This window comes from Peromyscus eremicus, chromosome 14 (genome assembly GCF_949786415.1).
Source record: "Peromyscus eremicus chromosome 14, PerEre_H2_v1, whole genome shotgun sequence".
In the NCBI taxonomy this organism is placed as follows: domain Eukaryota; kingdom Metazoa; phylum Chordata; class Mammalia; order Rodentia; family Cricetidae; genus Peromyscus; species Peromyscus eremicus.
The window spans coordinates 70,607,988-70,618,606 of NC_081430.1; the positions used below are offsets into that span (position 1 = coordinate 70,607,988).

General features: G+C 36.8%; 1 pseudogene; it reads left to right on the forward strand.

Moving 5' to 3' along the window:
- The first annotated feature begins 4,921 nt into the window (after nt 1–4,921).
- Nucleotides 4,922–5,758, forward strand: LOC131923991 (non-structural maintenance of chromosomes element 1 homolog; annotated as a pseudogene).
- Nucleotides 5,759–10,619: the final 4,861 nt, after the last annotated feature.

A 10,619-nucleotide genomic window follows, 5' to 3' on the forward strand; every position in this document is an offset into this window, starting at 1 on the left:
GAAAAGCTCCAAACCTTGTCCTCATTAAATAAATTCCTCTCTTCTAGGCAAGATTTCTGCCATTTTACTATTTGTCTTTATGGATCTGACTGCTATAAATACCGTATATAAGTGCAGATATATAATATCAGTATAACAAATGTGTGAGCGGACTGTTTCACCAGGCATGCTTTGAAGGTTTATCCATATTGTAGTGTGTGTCACAGTTTTCCTCCTCCTTAGAGATGGCTAAGAATCCATTGTGTACATACACCACATTTGGTTTAGCAATTCATCTACCTCTGGGCTATTTAAGTGACCTTTCCATGAATATGTGCACAAATTTCTGCTTGAATCCTTGTTTTCAGTTCTGTTAGGTACATACTCAGAGCAGAATTGCTATCATATGGTAGTTCTAACTAATTTTTTTGAAGAGCCATCCTACTTTCCACAGCAGCTGTATCACTTTATATCCCCACAACAATGCACGAAAATACTGTTGCACACTATAATAGTTTACTATATCAAAATAATATGTGATGCTTAGAAAAAAAGACATTAAATGATTGTTCAAAGTGACATCAAGACATCATCATGATGTTGTAAGACAAAATGTTAAACAGTCTTATTAATAAAAAAAAAACAAACCCACGGCCAGATATTGGGGTAAAAACTGAGAGATTAGAAAAGCAGAAAGAAGCCAGCCATGTTCTTACCACTTGGAAATCCTCAGCCAAAGAGACCTACTCCCTGTATACCCACACCTATATACGTTTCTGTTCTGCATCTCACTTCCTCTCTCCGCCCAGCTACATCACTTCCTGTCTGTCTGTACAGATCTCCAGACCTCGATGGTTAGTGCTGGGATTAAATGTGTGTGTCATCATGCCTGATTCTGTTCCCCAGTGTGACCTTGGACTCACAAAGATTCAGATGGATCCCTGCCTCCCAAATGCTAGGATTAAAGGCATATGCTACCATTGCCTGACTTCTATGTTTAATATACTGGCTAGCTTTTTCCTTTGATCCTCAGATAAGCTTTATTAGGGTGCACAATATATTGGGGGACACAATATATCACCACATGATGTTAACAAAATTGTCAGTTAAATTTTTCCAAGTTTTCTCATTTGCATATTTTTACAGAATTAGAATACCACATACAACTTTTTATACTATCTATCTAAATATTTCCATGATATTACAAAGACAGCATAATCATCTTTTGTGTGTGCGTGACAGTGTTAGTGTAGCCCTGAGTGTTCTAGAACTAGGTGTGTGGACTAGAATGACCTTAAACTCAAAGAGACAAACCTGCTTCTGCCTTTCAAATTCTGGGATCAAAGGAGTACACCACCACACCTGGCAGTAATTATAATTTTAATGGGTCTATTATGTTCAACCAAGAAAAATACTGTAATTTTCTCAACTATAAAAGGATGCAGCATTCAAGTTGCTAAATTTTTTGTTTTGTTTTGTTTTTCCAGACAGGATTTCTCTGTGGGGCCCTGGCTGTCCTGGAACTTGCTCTGTAGACCAGGCTGGCCTCAAACAGAGATCTGCCTGCCTCTGCCTTCTGAGTGCTGGGATTAAAGTTGTGTGCCACCACCATCCAGCTGCTAAAATTATTTTCTGGCTTTTAAATATATAAAAAACATATTTTTGGATAAATACTCCCTTTCAATAATTCCCATAGGAAAATATTAATCAGTTAAAAGATATGCATTTTTGGCCATTGCTAATATTAAATTTCTTTCCAAAGTTGTTTTATACATCTTTATCATCGCACTATTCTAAACAGAAGAGCACATGTCAGGAGGTCCTGCTATTCTCCTGTGAACCACTACTCCTCTAACCAATTATCTATCACCTAATAAACACAAAATAAGTGGGCATGCAGCGAACCTCTGTGGTTGTGCAGCATACGGCCAATTTAATCCATATATGATTTAATTTATACATAGCAAATGAAGTAGTGCAGGCAATATTCAACACAACTTACTTGCAGTCGGTGCTGTTTTTCTTTTCTTTTTTTGTTGTTGAAAATAATTTTCATACAATGTATTCTGAACAGTTCGCCCTTCCTCATCTCCTTCCAGATGCTCCCCAACTGCCCACCCACCCAGCTCCATGCCTTCTTTCTCTCTCTCTAGAAAACAAGCAAAGTTTTTAAAATTCAGGATTTAAGAAAAAGAAAAAAAAATTATAAGAAACACACATGCACAAAGAACCCATAAGAACACAAAAGTGCCAATTTTTCTTAACTCATTTTGTTCATTTCTTTTTCTTTTTTGTAAATTTTAGTCATTAAACCACAACATCTTCAAGTTGGATATATCTGTCTGCCAAACTCTTTAGCACAAATTTTTGCACATAGGAGGCATCAATTGGGTTAAATTTATTCCACTGTATGTTTATTTTTTTAATGACTGGGAAACAATTTCGCTCATGATTAAAAGTACATTATCTACACATTAACACCACAAGGATTGATTTCTTCTTCATGTTAAAATTATGGAATTAAAATTAGCAGATAAAGAGGAAGCCTTGTAAATCTGTCTTTGAGAGTCAATGTAATATTCAATTCTACACAGATTGTAAATGATAATAGACATGTTACAAGGACTGTCAAACTCTTCCCAAAGCAATCTTCAAGGCTAATCACACAGACAATCATTCTTTTCATTTCTATAGCAATAACAAAAATTTAAGCAGTATCTCTTGATTGAAGTTGTCTTGTAAATTGCTTAGTTTGAGACCTTATTTTAAAATGCAACAAGCCTGAAATGTTAAATGCAATTTGCCATGCAGCCTGGAAAAAGAAATGAAGTGTTTGGTACGTTCTTCCTAATTGTTTGTGATTGCAGCCTGGGTAGCCCCGGCACTTTACCCTCAGAATCACTTCTGAGGGCTTTGTCATCTTTGACCACAGTTTTAATCAAAAAGAGGCTAAAAATAAAGTAACTTCACCATTACAAGGGGTAATATTCACAATGCCAGCTTTAACATTTTTATTTTATTGACCTTAAAGAGAAAGCTCTCAGTGGGTAAACTGTTGGTTCTTAATGAATTCTAATTGACTAAGGTGGCATGTTACCCAGTGTCAATAGTGACAGAAGTCACTGTCTCAGAAAAAGTTAGCAGTTAGAAACAAATCCTGTTTTGGTTTTGGTCTGTATAGCAATAGGTAAAGCTCATTCTTAAATCTAACTATGCTATTTAGAAAAGCTATGCATTTTTTAAAGAAAAAGATTACTTTCACTAAAATTTTATAAATTCGCCTTTATTTCTACCCATAAATATGATCAATTTAACCAAAAAAAAAAAAAATAAGAGCAGAAACAGAGTTACTTGGAAACTCAGCCCTGTATCCCAATCTCTTCTCACCACTGGGTGTTACCCTGAAGACTGGAGAGTCTGGCAGCTTTTCCAGGGTCAAATGACCAAATCTGCAGTAGACAGTAAACTAGAACTCAGACAGCAGTATTTACCAAATAAGTTTTCCATAGCCCTGTGAAAGTCAAAATTTTCCTCCAGTTAAGAACGTTTTTCTAAAATTTTCATCATTTTAAAATTGAATAAAGTACCCATGCTCATTAATTAAACAACATCTCCCCCACCCCCCCCCAAAAATCAGTTACTTAGTTCATGCTTGATAAGAAATGAGGAAATACTGGTCTAATAAATGACGATCATGCAGAGAGGATGGGGTTCCAGATGCTCAGGAAGGGGTGCTTTGTGCATGAATGGGAACAACTCTTTTCCTCAGGAGGAGGCAGTGATAGAGTACTGACGTCAAGCAAAAGGGAGATGATCACCTCAGGCTCTTCCTGTTCTGAGGTGCTCAAGGAGCAAATGCTTTGTGTTCTGTGCATCAGTAGAAAAGATAATAAAAAACTCCCTCTGGGTGTGCTCACTTGATACTTAAGTATTTTAAAAACATATTATGTGTTAAACCATTTATTGAAAAGGAGTTTAGTGAAACAGAGTTTTAATAAGAAGAAATATAACTAATGTTTTCACAGCCCCTCTGTTCTCTTCTAGAGTACCATTGGGCAACCCAATGACATAGTAACAAGCTGACTTGGGGGTAAGCTGTGAAATTCAGAGTATACGCTTCTATACTGAGTATATGCTTATACACAGTATACGCTTCTATACTGAGAATGTGCTTATACGGAGTGTGTGCTTCTATACGGAGTATATGCTTATACAGAGTATGCGCTTCTATACTGAGTATATGCTTATACAGAGTATACGCTTCTATACTGAGAATGTGCTTATACAGAGTATACACTTCTATACTGAGAATGTGCTTATACAGAGTATGCGCTTCTATACTGAGAATGTGCTTATACAGAGTATATGCTTCTATACTGAGACTAAAATTTTCATTTGGCATTTGCAGTATGGAAATGAGTGTTTTTATTTTATGTGTTAAAGCAAGGTATATAAGCCCTTAAAAGAAGCTTTGTTTCTAAAATGCTCTTCTTTTAATTATTATAATGCCATAAGAAAAAGTTTATATGGGAATTAAGTCCATGGGCTTGTTTTATATAAAAGCCACAAATAAAAATGATCCATTATTTCTTAATAAACAGTCATCTATATAAGTAAATGCATTTTTCTGTACATGCTCTTCTTTAATTGTATATGCAAGTTCCACTAAATTTTAGGAAGCAAATGTCTGTGTAAAAACAAGTATCTAGTATTTAGCTTGAAATCAATAAAGGTTTTTTGAGTTTAAAAATAGATTTTTTTCATTAGTAAATTAATTTGTAAATTTTGTAAACTACACATAAATGAGGCAGGTAAAAGCCTGAGTTTGGGGGAAATGTACTGAGATTACTTAGTGTTATTGTTAGTTAAGCCACTGGCCAGCTTCCAGTCATAGGCTTCCTGGGACGTGCAGAGCAGCACAGAAGATTGGGTGCCGTGACGGATGTCCATCATATCCTTCAGCACGGCTGACTCACATGTGCTGGAGGAGTGGGAGGTTAGGCGCCTGCAGAGCTACTGTGACAAGATCCATGACCTAAATGCTACTGTGGATAAGCTGAAGGACTTCATCAACAGTATCAACAGTGTCTTGGCGTCCTTGTATGTTGGGATAAAGGAGATCCATTTATACACTGCTGAATCTTGCTACAACTTCATTTTCCAAAATGGCCACTGATTTTGTAGAGAACGGGCTGGATCTGTTTGGAAAGATCTTGGAACTGATCATCGACTCAGAAGCTGGCTTTGCTTCTTCTACAAACATTTTGAATCTGGTTGATCAACTCAAAAGCAAAAGGATGAGGAAGAAGAAAGCAGAGCCGGCGCTGCAGAAGTTCGTGCAGAGCGAGTAGCTGATTGAGAAGGAAGGGGAGTTCACGCTGCACGGTCCGGCCATCCTGGAGGTGGAGCAGTTCGCCCGAAGAGACCTGCCTGGATGCAGTGAAGATATGCAAAGATCTGCCACAGCCTCCTCATCCACTGTCAAAGCTGAGAGGCATGGGTATTAGTATGTATTTCCCTTGCATGGCCGAGTATGTCAGTCACCTCCGAACCACACTGCCCCCACTGTAAAGACTACTGGCCCCATGACATATCAGAAGTCTCCAACCCTGAGAGCGAGAGGGAGGCTGGCATCTCCAAGCCCAGCAGAAAGTCCCTATAGACGAGGCAGCACTGGCTGCATCCAGCATGGCTCCGGCTGTTGATGAGCTGACCCTCATGGCCCACTTAGGCAGAGCCTGGCCATCTACAGGGCACATGAACTGCCTCCCTTGTTGATTCTGGCTCTTGACATGTTTTTAGTAAAAGTTCCTGTTGGCAAATAAGTAATAAAGTAAGTTAAAATACTTATCCCAATATTCACTTCTTTACTTTGATTTTTATTCAAATTAAGACCCTAAAAAGAAACTCCAATAAAATAAAACCTTGGCAGAAATTAATTAAAATTGTTATATTTAAAATTACATTGCTAAAGAGAAGCTGCATATGAAAATTTCTCTTAATGATACTTAGTCATTTTTGGTTTTACAAGACTCCCAAGTATTTTACTTTTTATGTTATAGATAACATACATTTACATATGTGCAAATGTTTTACATCTGTATCTGTGTATATACAATAATATTCATATTTTACATATACGCTAAAACTCTGGATATGCAACATCTGAAAACTAATAAGTGAGAATTACTCCCATTTTTCAATAAAACATTAATTTTTTAAGGAGTTCAGAGGATGACCTGCTGATATAACACTACACTGTACACTGGTCCAGGATTTAAGCAATCTTGATCATCATAGGCCCCAAATTACTGGTATACCAATGATTTATAGTAATTTTCAACATTAATATATAGCACCAAAAATATAGAATTCCTCTTCCTATGGAAGTATTAATGCTGTAATTATTTCTTTACTATGGGAAGATACTTTCCAAATTGCTTTCTGTATGAAAGTACCATTATGGAAATAAAAATCCACTGCAGATATATACATATGGTTTTCCATAGACGGGATTTCTCTGTGTATCCCTGACTGTCCTGAAACTTGCTCTGTAGATCAGGCTGGCCTAGAACACACAGAGATCTGCCTGTCTCTGTTTCCCGAGTGCTGGGATTAAAAGCATGTGCCATTACTGCCCTGCCCACTATGACTTATTATCAAAGGCACAATAGACAAATCATTTAATAGCTTGGGGGGATTTTTTAAGTATATTTTTGCTAATCCTTGTTAGCAATTATATGATTTAAAGATTGCTAATTTTTGGTTAAAACTGTTATTAACAACACAAAAGGGAATGAAGTACATATTCCTCTTCTCAAGACCCACTTAACCTCTTGAGGTAGCCTACTGGTTTCTTTTTATCCTTCAGAAATAAACACATACCAAGCATGCACAGGCTTATATCCACTTTACCTAGATCTAAAGATACTGTACAAATTGATTTTTTTTAACTTAATACAAGCTAGATATCTCTGTATGGGACTACCTGAAGGTCTACTTTTAGAAAAACATCTAATTTAACTCATTCTCTACTGAAGGAATGTTTATTTTTTTTCTTACAAATGTTTTAAGCATATCTTTGTGAAATCATTATCTCACTTAGTGTGATAGCTATTAAGAAGACTTCCAGAGATGAAATTTCTAAGTGGAAAGGCATTTTAAATTTTTTTGCAGCCAAGCTAAATTTCAAAAATTGATCTTCTGACCTACAATTTATATTTTATGTATAAAATTTCTTTTCTAAGTGTGGTTTTACTTCCTCTAAATAACTATGAACAATCTCTAATTTGTAATGTTTATATTATCCTGAAGACATCACCACCATATAAACTATAAGAAGTAATTCAAACTAATGTGGGCTTTTCTAGGCAAATGAAGATCTTTAAAAAAAAAAGAGGAAATAATGTTTACAGGACTCTAATGGCTAGCACATTTATAATCAAAATTTAGAAGGCAAATACCAAGGGAAGAATAGCTATTTCAAGTTACCATATCTCTAACTTTAGAGATTAGTATTAATAATAAGGCATTATATCCTTGATATCCCTGTCAACAGAAGCTGCTGTGTTCCAATCTCAGTCTCTGATGTTGGGGTAAAGACTGAAGTCTGCATAATCAACTCCATTGTAGATGACAAAATAAAGGGGTATCTTTGTAATTCAGATGTGGGTAACTTAATTTTATAGACATAAATTACACATATATATATAGATAGATAGATACTTAAGGAAATAGAATACTATTAAAATTTGAAGGTCCAGTGAACTTATCTTCACATTTTTTTTATTAAATGTACCATAATTTAAAAGTGAAACAACACTGGCCAGGCATGGTGACACACAACTTGAAATTCCAGCATGCAGGAGGCAGGAGGCAGGAGGCAGATGGGTCTCTGTGAATCTGAGGTCTACATAGCAAATTCCAGGTCAATTAGAGCTTCACAATGAGACACTCTTAAATAAATAAACCAGTAATTGCTTCCAGTATACAAATAGTTGTGTTCTCTTTCTGAACAACTATATCCCTCAAATTTCCAGTAACGATAGTTCAAAACAATAACTACCCTTAAAAATGAAGCTGGATGTGTGACTCACACCTGTAACCCTTGCACCTGAGAGGAAGACACAGGAAGACTGTTAGGAGTTCAGACCATCTGATCCATATCCTGTCATAAAAACAAGAACAATATCAACAACCACAAAAAAAGGTTATTGATGGCAAATGACAGCGAAATGTAAGAACTATCCAAGAAATTTAATTCCTTTGAAAAAAATTCTCTTTGAATGTAGTGGGTTCCAGCTTTGACCTGGAAGTACTACCCCCACTGAGGCTTCGGTAACTGTCACGCCTACAAGGCAGGGCTGAGACAGGAGCCCTTAAGACCCAAGATCCGGATGTGCCAACGCTCTTGGTTTCTGGATCAGGCACGCTGGAGGTAGACCAAGCAGAGTTTTCCAGAGAACATCACTGGACTGCACTACACCTTTCCTGGACCCTGTAACCTATGCCTTTACTTGTAAGTTACCCCAAAAAATAAACCTCCCTTTTAACTACATGGAGTTGCCTTAATACTGCAACCAATATTTGAACCCTGGCTGATCTAGAAGTCTCTGTATGGACCAGACTGGTTTCAAACTCATAGAGATCCGCCTGCCTCAACCTCCTGAGTGCTGGGATCAAAGGCGGGCACCACTAACCCTGGGAAAGATTTTAAAATTCTTGATAACAAAATCCAAAAGCTATCCTTTTAACCCTGTAACATTCCCCATCAAGAATTACTGTAAAATTTTCAGAACAATAAAATACATCTTACAAGAATGCTAAAAACCAACTAAGTCAGAGCTATAATTGTGTTAGTCATTGTTTACTCCACAGTCATATGTGTGTCTGGGGGACATGAAAAGTTCTATTTTGAAAGATGTTTCAATATGTTTCACATACCCTTGTTAACTCCCTGCCACTTAACATCCTCATAGCCTGTTGTAAGATAGTGCAATATTTAGAGAGATTGAGAAAAAAATACATGTATCAGTAGCAGCTATTTCAACACCAACGACAGGTTAATTCTAGTTGGGTCACAGTGAGTACTCCCGAGAATAAAGAGCATTTTAAAGCCTCTTTATTAAAAAATAAAATAAAAAAAATTTTAAAAACCCAGGCGGTCACCATTAATAAGTACTTAAATTTTGCCAGTTATTGTGCTAAATGATTTAACTCGATCTACGTAACCTTCTGTGGGTTAAAACACCTATTGTCTTTATTTCATAAGACATGGAGACTGTAGACCAAAGAAATGAAGCAACCTCCAAATCACATGAGCAATGAATGATGATGTCAGAGTTCTGATCTAGGCTTCCTGACTCTGACGTGTCTCCTCTTAACCACATTGTCCTTGGACTTCTTAGCAGTGACTGCAATTTCAAAGATACTTAACTTGGTACTCCGACCAGGGGTGATGGAGCTTGTCTTCCCCAACAAAGAGGGAGTCATGTGGGTAGACCAGGACTGTATCTCCTTATAACCTCTCAAACTATGAAGACATTGAACAATAAGTCTCTCTGCAAACTGTGTCTTTAATTTGCACATCATTTGCATATCAGTGCTATCTCACAGGTTTCTTCCATGTGCTTTCGGCGAACTACAATTTACATCTAGAAATGTTTCATCTTTTTAAAGTAAGTCATGTTTATTTTTCACTATTAACACAAAATTTTTAGCCCATTATATTCTGAAAGCCCAAAGGCTCAATTACTGTATAAGTTAGAGGAAAAAATTAATTTTCATTTATAATTTTTGGGTTAAGTTCCAAATATGTCAGTTCTGAAGCCTCTTGGGAGTGTCAAATGTATAAGAGTGGTGCAATGTCATTCACACAAGCAAAGACAAGTGCCCTTACACTAACAACAACTTGGCTTCAGAGTTCCCTTGCATGATGAGTCAGTTGAGATGAACATTAAAACTCATGGCGCTGCCTTGAGGACTCACAACTGGCAAGCTGGAATGTGTCCAGGTTATGTCCACAACTTGAAATAAGGTTGAAGAATCAGGGTGGTAGATGTTGAAGGTATAGGTAAAATTTTAACAAGAATAGTGGGTCTTAAAGATTCCTGGATCTGAATCGAATGCTGCACTAAAAAATTATCCACTGCTTTTAGGAAATAGTTGGAACATAAGAACTTTTCCTTTATTAACAAAACAAGTATGTTAGTAACATGTTTTGGTTTTGGCCATTCTCTATACCTAAAAATGCAGCTACAAATGTATTCATAGAAAAAAAAGAAATATAAATAAAGAGAAGATTCAACATATAAAGCATACCTTGTACATACTTCTTGTTTAGTTCTGGCCTGCAAACGTTACAGCTCCAAAGGGAAAGGTATCCTGACTGTCAGGAGCCAGGCTATACTTATAGTTGTGAAGGGAAAGTATCTTGGTTACCTACAGCTGTGAAGGGAGAGGTATCCTGACTGTCGGGAGCTAGGCTATATCTATAGCTACGAAGGGAAGGTATCCTGTATACCTACAGCTCTGAAAAGAAAGGTGTCCTGACTGTTGGGAGTCAGGCTATACCTATAGCTGTGTTGCAGTGAGGGATGGTTTCCCCACAGGATGTAGCAATCCTGCTCCTTTCCGAGAGA